The sequence below is a fragment of the Hetaerina americana genome, unplaced genomic scaffold (assembly GCF_022747635.1).
Source record: "Hetaerina americana unplaced genomic scaffold, ioHetAmer1.1.p SCAF_10, whole genome shotgun sequence".
NCBI lineage: Eukaryota > Metazoa > Arthropoda > Insecta > Odonata > Calopterygidae > Hetaerina > Hetaerina americana.
In genome coordinates, this window is record NW_027286070.1 from 66,225,160 (window position 1) to 66,242,636 (window position 17,477).

Below are 17,477 nucleotides of genomic sequence, written 5' to 3' on the forward strand. Positions count from 1 at the left end.
TCCTTGCTGTAACTCACATTTAACTAAAGCTGCTTGTGGACTTATATACACAGATATATTTTTTAACGGTAAAATTCAATTCGGATTTGAGAGAAATTGAGTTTGGCATCTAATTCAGAGGTTGTGAAATATATAGGGTAAACAGCTATTGATTAACAAAAGTAACTCCCTCTGAAACAGATGGAATGAATGTGCAGTTGCTAATTAAATGGCAACACAGTACAATGCTATGAACTTTTCTTAGTGATTGAGCAGTTTAAAACATGAGCTATGGCACATTTATCTAAATTAAAGTACATTCAAGATGCGGTACCCCAAATATTTACTTAATTGTGGGCATAACATTATAAACTATTGAAAAACTGAGTGCAGCATTGAATGAAAACTGCTGTTTCATATGTGTCGGAAATTGCATATTAAATTGCATTTTATTGGTGAAGATAATATAATACTGCCATGAAAATATATGTATTGATAACTGCTATTCTAAAAAAAATAGGCTTCATTATATTTTTAAATTTAGTAAATAAGGAAAATTTAAAATATCTTTTGAAATAAAGTTTTCACTTCAGTTTAAAAAAAAAATCATTTCAGAGCCACATTTGGAATGACCCTGGGGAAATTTCAGCTTGTTTATTTGCTGCAACACAATTATAGCATTGATTTTATAGGAACTCAGAAGTCCAATATTTTTTAACAAAAACCATTTATTTTCATAATGTATAAAAATGTAGACCATAGGATCTGATTGGCCTGAAATATACTTGTAATAAAAATATAAATCATTTATGTCCAATAATCCATACATTTTTCTCAGTTTGGTACAAAATAGTTCATTGAAAATTTCTAAAGAAAAATGAACCGTTAGAATCTCATGAAAGTGTTTATTTTTTAAGTACCTAGTCTCTACTAATTTTCAAAATTTGAAACAGTAATATTTCTAGGCATCTACTCTTGTGAATTTGCAAGAGAAAAATAAAACACTGCTCTGAATGAAACAAATTTTTAAATGCACGTTAGCATTTTTTTTTTGTTTTTTGGCCGAATTTCTTTTGGCTAAATGCTCACTGGCATAGTTTCTATCTTCCATAATGCCAATATAATTTATTATTACTATTTAAAGTCTTTAAATTACCCAAGCTCAACCAAGTACCTGCTCATGTTGTCCTACCAGCTGAACTTCAGTCTTCCAATGTTCTTAACTCAAAACATTGAAAAATCAATGCTCTCTCTCATAACTCTGTTTTAATCACAAAGAGAAAGATTATTAGTCAAGTGCATTCATTCTGTCAGTTTTTCAACATTTCAAAATTAATTCCCATGAAGTATTACATGATCACAATTTCATCTGGAAATCCGTTCTTTTACCTGTGTTCTATTTGGGCAAGTGTTTTCACTCAGCTTTGTATCTCATTTGTGAGCAGCATAACAGTCAATGACCATATTTTGACCTCTCAACAATTTTTTTTCAAACAGCCTGTAGTAGTAAGTGGAGGTGGATCTACAAAGTTTGATTGCTACAAAATGAACTCTATTATGTCTTGCTACCATCTAAACAGATTAATGAAAGGCCTACATGTTAGTGATAATCATAGTAGTTCCATGAAATGGAAGTGGTATTGCTTATGACCAAAATCCATTAAAACTTTGATTTCTGTGTCACTAAATTATTGTTCTTTGAAGTATGTATGTAATAAGATCCTGAGGTCAGGCATCAAACGTACAATTAGGAAAAAAAACACCACAAGCATTGGATTTTAAGTCCTAATGTGATTTTTAACAATTGTGTGGCATTGTGTGTCATGCCCAATCGAATCATACAATTTTTTTTAATGCTAATGAAGGGAAAGCTGTCTAAGAACATGAAACTCAAATTTAAAAACATTGAAGCTCCACAAAATGAGACTGATTAAAATTATAGCAGAGTTAATGAATTGGAGGTTTTGACAATCACATTTGAACAAAAAGCTTTCAACCTCAGCAAATCATTTCCCTTCTTAAGGTCATAAAGAACACCAATTACTTTCCAGTGAGTTCACTTCAGCCACTCAAGCCCAAGCAATTCATAAGGAAGGAACCAAATGTGTTTTTAAAACTCTTCTGGGTGAGAATCCAGAATATTTCCATTGTGGGACTGTTTTGTAACTGCCTGCAGTTGTGGAGTTGGGGAATTTGAGATTTTATGAATACAGTGTAAGAATACGTGGTTAATAATGCCAAAAATTGTCGCCGTGAACTCTAATTAAAATGACAATAATGGTTGAAGAGTCAAGGATATAGAAATTACCCATCCCCTCCCCTTCCTCAGGCATGAGGCATACATCAGATCTAAATTTTTAAGTCTGACTGGGAACATTAGCATTCTAAATAAATGAATACTTAATAATAATTTGTTGCTTGAACCTGCTAATCAGCAGAAGCTCAGCGAATACTAAGTACTTCAGTGGTAGTGGACTACGATCATTGAACAAATGACTCGAGCAAATATTCACTCCAACTATGAGCTTTTTTTAATTCCTTTAATGATCATTTTCTTAAACCATAACTTCACCTTATATTTCCTGAAGTCATCACCAAATAGTTAATGTGTGAGGTTTATGGCATCAGATTTGTCAATTTTTAATTGATTACCAAATTATTACACATATTCTCAGTTAATCATGGTCATTAATCAGCAAAAAATGTTATGAAAAGAACTACAAAAAAACAAGTCAAGAACTTACTTGTAAACCTGCAGGTATGATTTATGGTGAAATTTGTATTTATCACATTTCATTTCAATGATCATGTTGGAAAAACACTCATCTTGGAAAAAGGTACTGACTAAATAAGTATCTTCAACAATTAATAGTTACATACTTTAACCTAATATTCATTTTATGGAACTAATATCAAATAATTATGAATGACGAGTACAAGAATGAAAAAGAATTCATTTAAAGTGAGCAACTCCTCAGAGCCTACAGTAAGCAACTTCCTATTTACCTGTTGAAGTATCAATTGACACAGTGATTTCAAGAGTCATTGCTTAAAAATCATTCGGTAAAAAAATGAATTTTCCAAAGGTTTAGTTTTTAAAGATTCATTGCTACCTATTATATTCCTCATCCATAATAAATCTTACTACTTATTTCATTGACTTAATTTCTTGTCAACACCCAATTAACAGTCCTCCCTGATTCACATATGAATCTTGCAGTACAAGGGAAGACATTTTTCCATAAATGAAAGTTCCAAATATAATATTACTTTCCTCCATTTTTGCAGCACCTACATGCTTTAGTACAGGCTCCTTGAGTAGCACAATCACATGGTAAAATCTACATGCATAACATTGCTCATGGAAAATGCTAGACAAGCAGGCCATATACAGTTAACAAGAAGATGAAAGTGCTCAAAATAGCATTGGATCACAATTTTAGAACATGATATTTAAATTTACTGTGCAGTCCAAGCACCTTAAAAGATAATATTCATTTCATTATCTAGACCTGATGACTTCTGACTCAAAAGGACTCAAGAAACATAAAAAAGATCTATAATATCAAGTTACTGCAAGAAGTTCTATTCTATCAAATAAAAATATTATGGCTCAAATAAAATGAAAATTGTTAGATATGTTGTACAATTTTGCCATTTCTAATTACTCCAAGGCATTTTTAAGAATTTAGATTTATGAAGGATGAAATTTTGTTCTGACAGGTTGAAAACCTTTTCTTAGGTTGGATTAACATTTGTGTGTTTAATGAAGCACACACATGAATATAACTGCATGTTTTACTTTCAATGTCACTATAAGTAATCAGGAACCAGAAAACTGAATTACATTTTTATCAATGGTCAAAACATTTATACTTTTAATAAAATGTGATTCTCATCAGCACAAAGTTTCATAAGAAAATATTTTACCAGTGGCACAAGAAATCACAACATAATGGAATAAAACAGCTAATCTTACAAATGTCATGTTTGTTCTCCAAGATTTAATTTTGTGTTATGATTATGAAAGTGGATTTTTTAGTGTGTCTCCATCAAGGAAAATAAATCAATAATGCTTAAGAGTATTTGTGTGTGGACTTGGCTGTTTCTCATTAAAGACAGTCTGTTTCTAAAGCAGTTTACTTACTTATGAGAAAGCCAAGATATAGTGGTGATATACAACACAGGGATAGTCATTCTGTTTCATGTGAAATCTAACTTCATAATGATTTAGTATCAAGGGAAATGAAGAAATGAAAAGTAAAAAACTGGTAAGAAGAACAAAAGCTAAAAAAAAGCAAGTCATCCTTTGTACTTGTCTGTGAACTAATGTGGAATTTTTGTGTCTCCAGTGTTGAGCAAAGCTGTATGTGTGAATGTCTTTTTAAAAAAATTCGCTGTTCCTTATGTCTATGAAAAATTTGCGCATTCATTTGAGGTTGTTTGCCAGTTAATAATAAAAGTATTTGTGTCATGAGGCCTGTTGCCAACCTAGCAAATCTGCAAGAAAATAACTTTATAACTTTCAATTGTTCCCAGAATCCTCTCTTTGTTTAAAAACATCCACTTGACATAGCAAAAGTATTAACTTATCCACTGCCGAAATTAAAAAAGATGTTTTACATGTAAAAAAAACAGTGGTAACCTTGACTCACACCATTAAAAAAAAGGTTTGTGCACAACATCCATTTGGCAACAGAATGTATGTTTGAAGCTTACATATGGTTGCATTAGCAATTGTAAAGTTGAGTAATTGGTCCAGCTTAGATTTGTCTGCATTTATCATGGAAAATGACTTAGAATGCAGGAGCTTTGTTATTTTAAAATACTTTTAAATTGCTCCTTAAAACAACATAAATAAGTGTCTATAGAAGAACAGTGGGCGTCCTATATTAACCTAGAAAGTGTATGTTGCATTCCCTTTCCTATCAAGCTAAGCTACACCCAAGGATGTGGGCAGGCAGCAACACATTGGGTTGTCTAAAACAACATACTATAGACAGTGTGACTGAATGGATAACTGAATAAGAGTGAGTGGTTGAATATAATTTGTACAATGGTCATATTGGTAGATGTGTTCCTGACTAGAGTGCGAATTAGTTTGAAAATGAACGCACTGAACAAACGACGCACACTAGGTACAACATTTTGTAATTAATACATAAAAAATGAGTTTGTAAAATGATGTTAATAAAATTTTTCTTTAACATAATGCATAAAATAGACTAAATTTAACAATACCCTGCTAAAATATTGTTAAGACAATAAACATTTCCACCTTTCCTTTCCTTGCCAAAATGGTCACAAAAAGTTGCAATTTCTGTGGAGAATGCATGTTGTCGAATGACTCCAAAAAACCCTGCAAAACACAAGCACATTAAAAATTCTAACTGCTTAAAAGAAGCCATATATTTAAAGTTACCAAAAATAATATGTACCTACCTAAACAAAGCAAACTTGCACCTCTCCTGGCAAGTGAGCATCTCTCTTATATTCATATCCCAATTTTAAAAACTGAACTAAAGGTGCATTTCAACTTATATTACCTATCTATTACAGTGTTATATTCCATCATTTTCGTCAAATGAAAAATAAGTAGAAATATATCATATGATTGACACAAAGTTTAAATAATAACCAACAATTGTTTTAGCTAAACAATTAGAGAAAAACCTACTTAAGGTACCAATTAAAACATGGAATGAACAGAAACAGCTTTAAAAATACGCCATCATGAACTTCATAATTTGTTGGCTAACTGAAATTCTGTAGTAAATTTTAAGTAAAAAAATCATGTAAACTATTGATACATGTAATAGAGATTATTTTTAAAATTAACTAATCAACATTTCAACTCAAAGCATGTAAGCAAACCATTGCAGGTGAAATGGATTGGAAGTTAAAAATTTCAAGTCAATTATTTCTGCACAAGAGGAAATTTGTTCCATCATCCATATTTCATACTTAACCAGCTCACCTTGAGCTCTTGCTTTGGTAAGACACACATTTACACAATTTTACTTTCCTATGCACCAGCAATTTGTATTTGTAAAAACACAAATGGACTATACTATATATACTAGGTACAGTCGAGTACAAATTAGATGCTATCTAATTTGTACTTAAATTCTTTAAATGTGCCTAGTTCTATCATTGAGATCCCAAAGATCTACAATAACCTGTTCGATATTTAAAAAAGATGAGGATAGGTTACTGTTGGAATATTAATTAATACTGATTCAGAAATAAAAAATTTCAGTCACTAAAAATTTTATTTCCACTAAATATTAGACTCCTTATTCTTCCAAAATCCCCTAACCATGCTCAAATTTTCAGTTTCTTTTTCCAGGTTTGAGTTTAAATCCAGATCTCATTGATCTCATCTGATCTCAAAACAGCATCTGACCCTAAATCATTATGTACCTACCTAAATGTGGCTAAAATGAAGTCAAGGTGTATGCTTTACACTCAAGGTATCCCTTTTTTATATTTTAAAATAGGTAACCATAATATTTTTGGGGGTTCCAGAGTCATTAATGAAGTCAAACTTTGGCCAAAGGTAACCTAAGAGATTGTAATGGCTACTTCTGTGCCATGGGGTTATATGGAAGACAAATGTCTAACAACTAACAAGAAACAATTCAACTAATGGTAGGCAGCAGAGCGAAAATATATGGAAACCAAGAAAGGTTATTGGATCATTGAAGAAATAAAAGCAAGTCAGTAATTACTTCAGGGGCTCCCCAAATTTTTATAGGTAAGTTTCATTGCATCTCTTAGCAAATAAGCAAATGTAAGTTGTTTATGAGAATGCATGCTAAATATTATACATTTATCATATGATTCATATTTGAGCCTTTATGCACTAAAAATCCTATTGCAATAAGGTACTCTAATATTTTCAGTAGCAAATATAATTTCCATTAAGTACATTTTTCATTGTTGCTAAAAATGTCACCTGAACTAGGAATCATGAAGACCTTTTCCTTGGTGGAACCATAATCTGTATTTTCCTCAGCAAGCAAAAGATCTGTGGTTATATTCCACAGTTATATGCAGTCCTGGTTTGGAGGTAAAATTTACTTAAAAACCTACGTACTTTCTTTGTTACCCAGCCCTGACATCCTTCAATACTGCATGCTCTTTCCTCTAAACAAAAGCATGAGAAAATAATAATAAAAAGCAATATAAAGCCACAATTATTTTAAATAATCCAAGTATTCAGGTTCTTTTCTCAGATCTCCATTTTTGATCCCCTTCTCCCTCACTCCTCTTCCAGTTTCCTCTCCCACTGCTTCTCATAGCTTATATTTTTACTGGTGATGCATCTTTCTTACATTTGTCTTTTTTTACCGCATGGATTTCATCTTTCTTATAATGCCTCTCTTCTCTCTTAGGAGTATTTACAATCTAGGTTTGGAGGTATTTAGAAACTCCCTTCATTTCAATACAAGTCTTTTAAAATTATTTATAAGGATTTTATCATATTATTTCAATGCTGTAAATGATTTCACTTTAATCCTGGTTTTAAAATAATATTTAGTCCTAATATTAATTACTGGTGACAATCCTAACCCTAAAGGTGCAGTTATGCAAGCCAGTAAACCTAAATTTGGGTCTTCACATTGAATAAGGATTCCTTTGGCAATATCTTCTGACTTTTCTGCAATATCATTTATGTACAGGTATGATCCTTGATTTTTGCAATTGCTATTGTCCGATTATAGAACAATTAAATTTTACTTAATTCAACTGAAATTTTGCAATTCAAGAAACACATTTGATTTGCTCTTATGACATACAGCTACTTTATACCTGTAAAATTCATCTATAGAATGTTCAGAACTTCTCATTGTCATGGGCCTTATTTTGCCCATTGCATTTGAATGTATGGTATCTTAAAATTTCTTCTGCTATTCATCTTTTTTCCGTCACTTTTGTCACGTAATTCCCTTGCATACTTGCAGAGAAATCATCAAAGTTCTCTCTTATGTCAAGGTTCATTAACATCATTTTAAATAATAACTTCCACATGAGCATGGCCTAATATATCACACGCTATAACTGCACACTGCTTTCACATCTTAAACTAATTTGATTTAGAGTATATTTCTTACATATTGTAACAAGATTCCATTTAATGTTGTCCATTTTTGTCATGTTCGCAGTTTAAACAACATATATATTATTATAGGCTCCCAAAGCTGTGGGCGAAATGCCCTATCCCTTACATTAGCTTTATTGTCTGAACAATCATATTGAACCCTTCACCAGTTGATTTCCCCAGCAAAGCCAAATTAATCCCTAGATTAGACACATGTAACGCATTTTCAAATTGAATTTTCTGTCATATTTCCATTTTTGTAACCACAATTTCTCCCACCATTCCCTTTTTTCTCAAATTGTATTGCCATAGATTTTCATATAACTGTCAATTTTCTACACAAGTCTTTGCATAGACTCATATGTTGGAATGCACAAGTCTTTAGGTACCATTTATTTCTCTTATTGTGTCCCTTCCTGGACATCACATTATCAACTTTGCATGTCATTTCAATCTTTGGTGAACTTGCAGGACTTCTGATGTTGTGGAAGGGTTTGAGCATTCCGATGATCCCTGGAGTTGAGCTGGCAGGAACAATGATGACTGCTCTTTGTGGGGTCATCCTGTAAGATAGGTTAAGGGTAGGATTCAGGTGAAAGGCAGTCCTCATTGAGCCTAATCCTCAGGTGACAGCAAGGGTATCTGAAATCATTGGTTTGGTCATTGTAGTGATGGTGTCACATTAAAAATATTAATGAGGAAACCACCACAATTATCACTCCCAAAATAAATATGGATTGAAACAAAGAGGAAAAGAAACCTGGCAACCACAGGACGAGGTACACTGGGTCATATATCATGCCCAAAGGAGAGGTGAGACTAGGACAGTGTTTAACACACCTATTTCTTTCAAATCTGAATCAGCAGCAGAAGACAACCAAACCAGTTAAAAAGGGGGTATGAAACATTTAGGACAATGGGTGTGAGGTAAGGTAGTATGATTTAGGAACAAGAAATAAGGATGAGGAGAAAGTGGTTGAGTTATGCAAGAGATGGAGTTCAATCATCATGGAAATTTGGTTAAACATCAGAATATAGGAACATGTAGGTGGAGAATGCTTAGGCCTAATACATGTGAATCTCTTTGCCATGGAAATGAATGTATGTATTCATATGTTTTTCTTTTGACAACATCTATAATGGCAAGTGCTGCTCTTGGGTGAATAAAGATGTCTACAATAGTTTAATTTCTAAGAAGTCTACAATAGCAATGAAAATTATCATACTGATAATAACAGAACCTCTAAAAACCAGTACCAAACATTTGTACGAACTAAAAATGCAGCACTTGGGCCTAAAAAATATGGGTCTCATTCTTTTTAATATGTTAACCTACAATGCAAGAAAGCTCAATAAAATGTCACTATTTCAAAAAAAACTTTGCGAATATCTGTTAAAGCATATGTTCTACTCTGTCAATGAATATCTACAACTATAATTTGCAACTTTATGATTTTCTTTGATGTATCCTTTATTCATATAAAAATAATCCTTAGGCAAATTAAATTGATTGATTGAACTTGTATCAACGCATCTTTTTTCCATACCAATATAGGTGCATGATTCTAGTGAGTCATGCTGGAAAACACTCTAAGGAATGTCTCTTCTTCATGAGACAGTATTTGGCATTCAAGGCCTTCCATTTATTTTTTATTTAAAGGTGTACCATTTAAGGTGGGTTTTTGATGGACTCAGACTGAACAATGATACATTTATTTTCCTATCCTATCAAAACAAAAGCTGAAAGCTAACACAACAATAAACTAATTTTCAATCCTGAATTCTTCCTTCCTCCCTTCATTCCATCCAGCATGCGTGTCCTTTTCATACCCCTTTCTTGCTTGCCTAATGTTCTCCCTTGTTCTTTCCTGTGCCAATTATTAATTTTTCTGCCAAATTTTAACAGTTTTAGTTTCCCTTATTTCTTGCTGATAGCACTTTCATCATTTTGTACTGGACACCCATGTCAACCTCCTCTTGTGAACTCTCCATATCTTCAAACTGCATCCTTCACCACCCTTCCTTTGCCCTAATAGTTTTCTGCCACAATTTATTATCCATTTATTAGCACTCATTTTTTCGTAATTCTTGGATTCCACCATCTTTTCTTACCTATCTTCTTATTCATGCTAATTAGCCTCTATTGATGTATGCAAATCCTTAAATTTGTTTCTTGGGAGTAGTAGATTGGCTATTTTTTCAGACATGTGTCCATAATATGCAATTTTATGCAGGAGGTGAAATTTTGTCTCCTCATTATCTGATGACGAGCATATTAGATTCCTTGCTATAATGAAGCGTTGCTTATCACGTGATCATTCATACAATTAAGTCCTGACTACATCCGTTTCCCTCTGAAGTCATTGTAATTATGTTAAAGTCTCTGGAAGAATTACATAAGTAGGTGATGGTAGAGTTCACCAAGTAGTAAACACAGATCCAGAATAAATAAAAAAAACATAGGGCTGGCACAATGGAGCACATGAATATAAATAGATAACTCGTAAAAAGACAATTTCAGAAAGTTTTTGTTTTCAGCCTTCTCCTCTGAGGCCTCCTTCCAGTCAGACTGGAAGGTTTTGGGCAGGGGGAAAACACACTTTTGCCAGCAAGCAGCCTTTATTAACGCAACGACCAGAATATAAAGGTACCCTATCCTGTTAAGGTTACTATGCATGAATGCAGGCTTCTCTTTGACCACACCGCTTGACTTGATATAGGTAGGGTGGTTTCCCATGGTGGCATCATTTGAGGGAGGAATAGGATTTGAGTACTTCTATTGGGAATAAGAATAATTTAAGTCTTCTGGTGGTGCAAAATTGCTTATAACTGGTAGGTTAGGGAATCGTTGTGATGCTGTGTACAGACAGAGAAAAGCTTCCTCTACGCAAGCAGACAGGCATACACATTAATTAGACTTAGGTCTTTTGTTGGTTGCCTGTCCAAAGAAATTAAAGAAGGAAACACAACATAGTTTATTAGCAGATGTGCAGATCTCTATAAGTTAATCAATATTATTCAATTTGCCAATATTGTAATGCGTAGTAATTGTGTGTCTGTGTGTGCTCTGTCAATGTCTTATCAATAGTGATGCAAATACTGTGGCTTGTTGTACATAACACAAAATACACTTTTAACAGTTGGATGAATTCAGCACTTGACCACACAGTGGACATCAGAGAAATAGGAGTTGTTGGGCCCGATTTATTTTTAGACAAGCCTTGTTTGCGTCATCTAACGGATGAATGAAGATTATTGCTTCCTGTGGACACGTCAACATAGTGCTCAGTTCACTGCCTTAGATTTTATGTTGGATAAAGCCTGGAAACGTGTGTTTAATTCGAGGTTCTCTGAGGATGGGTCTGGTTCATGTTGAACTTTGTCTGGAAACTAACGCCAATCGAAATGTCTCCTCAATTACTTTGCCATCACTGCTCTCCCAGTCCATAACGAATTCATGACACACACTCCACAAGTGTACGTAGATGCCCTCAAAATGTCATCTTTTATGGCCTTTTCTTACTCAGGAATTTCTTATGGAATAATGGCCATCTGGGTAATATCATTCTCATAAAAGCTCAAGTATTTTTAGTTCAGGAAGTGTCTTATCAATAGTAATGCCAATACTATGAAGTCATGAACTTATTCTCAGTATCTGGGTGTTTTTTTCTAATTGCTTAACACACACAGTGTAAACTTGTAGGAAGTGCTCCTATCTATGGCATTAAAATCGAAGAACCAGTGAGCATAACCGTCTCGTTCGACTGCCTTTGTCCAGCCTTTTTCTCTCTTGGCGATCCAGAATGCCTCCACTGGGACAATTGAGCCTTAGTTTTGACATCCTATCGCCAAACCCATGTTTCATCACCCGTTGTAACACGTTTCAGTAATTCTGCATAGTCGTTGACTTCATTTGGTGACTTGTCCTGAGCAAATTCAAATTCGCCGCTGTTTTTGTTTAAAATTCAACAATTTTGAAACAAATTTTGCTGTCTCGCGTTTCATATCTGAAACATTCGAAAATATTTGTTTGGCATGAGCCAATGGACATGCCAAAATCATGAGAGTCCTCTCTGATTGTGATTCGGTGATCATTCACGACCTATTCTTTCACTTTTGCCACATTTTCTTTGGTTGTTATGAACCTTTGGGGATTCCTGTGTTTCCTTCTCCCGGCCGAGAAAAATGCTCTGGTTTAGGAGATATTGTGAAGTATTTTGTGTTTTTTCGTGTGAGATGACGACTGTGGTGACGTTATTGGGCCCTGGATCCTAAGCTAGGCCTTGAGCATGGGGTAAGCGAAAGGCTGAATATAGAGGAAAGAAGGATTAGTGTTTGTGCCAAATTTTAGAAAAAAAATGTTCTGGGGTAAGAGATATTGTGAAGTACTTTCTTATTTTTTGTGTGAAAGGGCGACTCTGGTGACTGCACTGGGCCCTGGATGCTTAATTAGGCAATGGGTTTTATGCCTACGTCGTGATAGAGTAGGGAGTGCTGACAGTTTTTGGCAATATTCAAGAAAAGTACGTCTCTAGTTGAGCAGATATTGTCGAAAACGTTTTCGTTACTACCTCTTAGTTTTCGCTATAAAAGACGACCTCCCGCTTGGGCTAACTTCAGTGTAGTTGTCTTTCTAGGGCCGTGTATCATATGCTAAAAAACTCATCCCGGTCTTACAATTGCAAGTGATTACAGGGAGTATCACTGAGTATAATAAGTCCATTGTAGTGAGATTACTGCAATGGTTTAGGGGATTTACTTAGTTACTTCGTGAAAAAATATTTACGTTGGCATGACTGAAAAATCCAGAGCTCCAACGGCCGGTAGATAGTCGTAGGCTAGGTCTTCGTGGGCCAAGTTCAGTTAACTCACCCTGGAATGAGAGAGAACCCATTTTCTGATGCAAGTTAGAAACAGCTCGATTTTGCCATACTGGAAATGCTGTGAAGTCTTCTCTTTTGCCGTCTGGACTTCTTTCTCTGTGATTGAGGTAAATTTTACTAGTCTAGCGATCAATGTAGATGAATCTACCACCTATCCAGTGATAAATTTCGAAACCACCATAACCTCGATAAAATTCGAAACCAACAGGTACCTATACGAAAACCTGCATGACAATGAAGATATATACTGCCCCCTTTTCAGTGAATGCAATCCTATATTTCAGGCTCCATCTTGTTTACCCAGCATTTTCCCAACTCGAGGGGGACACACCAGACCTTCTTTCATGTCAAGGTTTTCTATGGGGAGGGTGTGTCCTTCATATAAAATACTTATTCATTAAAATGAAAGCATATTTTACCATTTTCACTCATCTAGTTAATAGTAATTTTCATTTAAACCAATCCCTCTCTCAAGGCTAACTTAAAAGTTCTTTCCGCAGATATCCCTTTGTCCTCCAAAATATATATTAATGTAGAATTATAATTGAGGTAAAATGTCAGTTGAAATTTGCTGGTACAACATTATAGTGCATTGGCTGAATGGTTTGGTGCACTGGTCATACATATTGGCTGCAAAAAATACTATCACAATATAATTGGGTTGTTTACACTGATAAGTGACCTTTGGAAAATTTTCAAATTAAATCTAATAATTAGACTTCCTATTTTTTGTGGGTAGAAACTCTTTACCTTCTTGCCCTGCAAATGGAGATCCTTGGATCTGAAAATCAATCAAGCAGCTTGAATGTATTATTTTTTTACATAAAATTTCATGGTGGTGTTTCATCCATTTTACTTCAATTTATTTATTATTAATCAATAAAATTAAATTTTTTGTTTTATTCAGAGAATAATAAAAAATGCATTTTTGAATCCTAATGATTCTTCATGTAAACTAAGATCTCTGTATAAGTTAATTTATTTCTGTGGAACCATTCCTTAAAGAATGTTGTTATTTTTAGGAGTGGTAGTGTAAGTATGGTGAATGACTCTTGCAAACTACTCGAAATAGACTCTTATAGTCAGTAAGGAATTTGAAAATTGTATGACAGATAACAGAATTCGTGTGCGCTGTGGCTTTCCTAATGTTTCATTTGCCTCCCACAAACTATTACCCTGACTATGCCACTGCAAGTCACACATGAAATCTCTTATGAAATTGGCTTTGAAGCTAGTATTAAATAGAATATAATAGGTAGAATTGTGGATTAGAACATAGATTAAGCTAAGAAAAGTAATATGCATTTAAACCTTGAAGGCTTACTTAAGCTTTTAATCTCATTTTTCTTATTAGCTTTGTCAAAGATATATTTAATGACTCAATAATTTTCTACTCAACTGAGTTATGTATGTATGAGCTTCTCAATGAATCAGTAGATGGCGCTGGAGGAGTAAAACTGGGTTCTGAAGCGCCAATATTTAAATATATGCCAACGGCCCTTACTTTATGAATATGCCTTCTTTAATTGAATGCTAGCTTCATCAAGTTCTTGGATATAGGTAAAATTATAAGATTTGAAAATGCATTTTTGTTCATCCCCATGATACCTTGGCTGACCCCTTCAGACGGTACTACTCGCCAATAATATTTTGCTGTTTAGCAAGTAAGTTTCCTTTTTGCTTTTGACTTGTGATCCATGATTACAAAATTTCTATTGGCCAGATTAGTGCTGCATTGCACAGGGAATGTGAATAGAGGGAAGCAAGCATTAACTTGAAATGTCTTGAAAATTCTAAGAATATGATTGCTGGTAGTATTAACTGTTCAAAACTGCTTAGAAATAATTGAAAATAAACATTTAAGGCTTTTTATTTCGAGAGATTTATAATGGACCACTTATTTTTTTGAAAGTTGCATGTAATAAGGGACCCAAAAGTTTACAGCCCTCAGTCCTGCGATATTTTTCCATGAGTATAAGCATCTTCAAATGATAAAATATGGAAATGAAGTGATAATAAACAGTGATTTTTGCAGAACATAAGACCCATTCACCTGGTGTGTTTCCCTTATCTCATTGTAACTTACAATCCAACTTTGAATTAGGTTGCAAATTACTGTAGAATTCTCTGGCTGGCCCCTTTTATATTCTGGACAGCTTCCATAGGTTAGCATATGGGTGGGGATGTCTCTTAGGTTGTTGGGTTGCGTTAATGGGTTGTGGTGTCCAGTGAGCCTCTTTTCCAAAACCTCTCTTTCCCCTGAAGTACTCCAGCTATATTTAGGATTGGGTTCAGTGTGATTACCCTGCCCTGATTTCTGAGAATCAGAAACAACTAGGCATCTTCACCCCATTCAGGGAATTTTCTTGAATTTTTAGCTTTCCCTCATAAGTGATTAAGGTGACTGCTCCAGCTCTTCCCATGCTCATTCACCACCCAGAACACATGTGGTCCACCGGTGTAATTTGCACAGGTGGTCATTTTCTGCCTGTAGAGTGTACCCTTAATCTTCCAGTTCATCATCAAACTCCTGACAAATGACCCCTCAGAAGAGGCAGAATCCGATAACAATTTGGATGAAACTTCACAAAACATGCTTGCAGTTGTCACCCTATCAGTAGCTGTGGAGGTGAGCTCCCAGATGCATTTGATTTGCAATATTGTGCCAGTATGACTCAAGCAGTTTTTACCTCCGAACCTCACCTTGGTATTTTTGTAGAGATCACTTTGTTGGTAGAAGGATCCATTTCACTTTTCCAATAGTATCTGGGTGGAATGGAGCTGATTATACAGGTTGTATATGGCAGAGAAAATTTTCGTGAGTGGTCATTCCTTGAATCTCTGAGGTGAATATAGCTTCATTGTCAGACAATCTCATCTGGGACCTCATGTGTAGATTATTTCCTCAATCATTCTATCATTGCTATAGTGGAGCTTTGCTTATTTTCTATACCTCACTCCATTTAGAAAATGCCTCTATGACAATGAAAACTTAGTGCCCTTTCAAGGGCTTTTCCCAAGGCTATTGCATATATTAGCTCATTTCATGGCTCCAGACATATATTGACTCTCAGATATCCTTGGCATTGGTCTAGCAGTTGTGAGCATACATAGGAATGAACTAGTGCCCTCATGTGACACCATAGTGATTAGTATGTAGCATATACAGAATCTCCTCTTTGGTACTGCTATTTTTGACCCCCTTTAAAAATGACAATTCCATTTTACTTTAACTGTATGGTACCTTTTCAGGTGTTTTAATCACCACAGTCCAAACATTTATCACCCAGGAGTTTTTCGACTTATTGTATTTTGATTATCTTTGAGACAGAGGTTATCCTAAGTTATTAGTGAGTTCACATGCCTTCACAGGGACAACAAACCAAGATTCATCAGGCAAAGTCTAGCCTCTGAAAAGTTCATTCACCTCCAGATACATTGTTCATTTTGTGACTCTTCATATTATTTTTTGAAACCTGTTTCCCTCATTTTCCTTTTGCTGGTGCTTTTTCTATGTTTTATCATTTTTTCCCATTCCATTCACCTCTTCCTCTTTCTCATCTTCGTTCTTCCTTCTAATTGCTTTCCCTTTCTCTCTTCCAAATTATTCTATTTTCTTTCCTCTTTTCTTGTTTACCTCAAACCATTGGTTTAAATGGAAGAAGGGACCATTTGGTCTCAAATTGGCCCAAATAAAGACCTCTTATCTATCTGTCACCCTCACCACCATTATTTGTTCCATTCTTTCCTTGCAAGGATATTTCTTCGAGGACATCAAAGATCTCCAAACAATTTGAGACAAATTTGTGATAGACATTGGACTTGTACACTATTTGGTGTCATATCAATCAGAACACTGTAAGGAAAATGACTGTAATGTTTTTTATTATAATCTGTGGAGAGTTAAGCTGATACTTTAATTATCAAATGCTTACTTAGAGTCAAGACAATTGATTAAGAGCAGTGCCCTTAAAAACCCTTGGTATTTTCTAAAATAGGTCCCATTGTGAAAATAATGGCAATCAATCATGAATACACCCTATTCTTTTGCGATGGTGTCATCAACAAGGCAATCAAAGGTGACTCATCATAAGAGCCATAAGGTTTCTTCCATGAGTATTACACAGCACATGTAAAAAAGGGAGTTAGTCTCTGCCACCTAGTTCATCTGACATAGAGTTCATATGGCAACCTTGCGTTTGATTTGCCACTTCGGAAGTACATACCAACCTCTCTGCAGGGGGGCTGGACAATTGCTTCCAAGCATGCACAAAGGGTTGGTCCTACAGACATTTGTAACTGATGGTAAATTTTGTTCCATCAACCAATGATTGAGCATTCTTGGTTTCTTTTCACTGGCATAAAGTAATTTTATGGTTCCAGTAGATTACTACAATATTTCTCATGGCAATTGACAAAGAGAAGCCCCTGATCCTTGATTATTCCAAAACCATAAAAAGAAGTGTCAATCACATGTGAAAGAAGTACTCCACCCTCTAAAATCTGAGGTA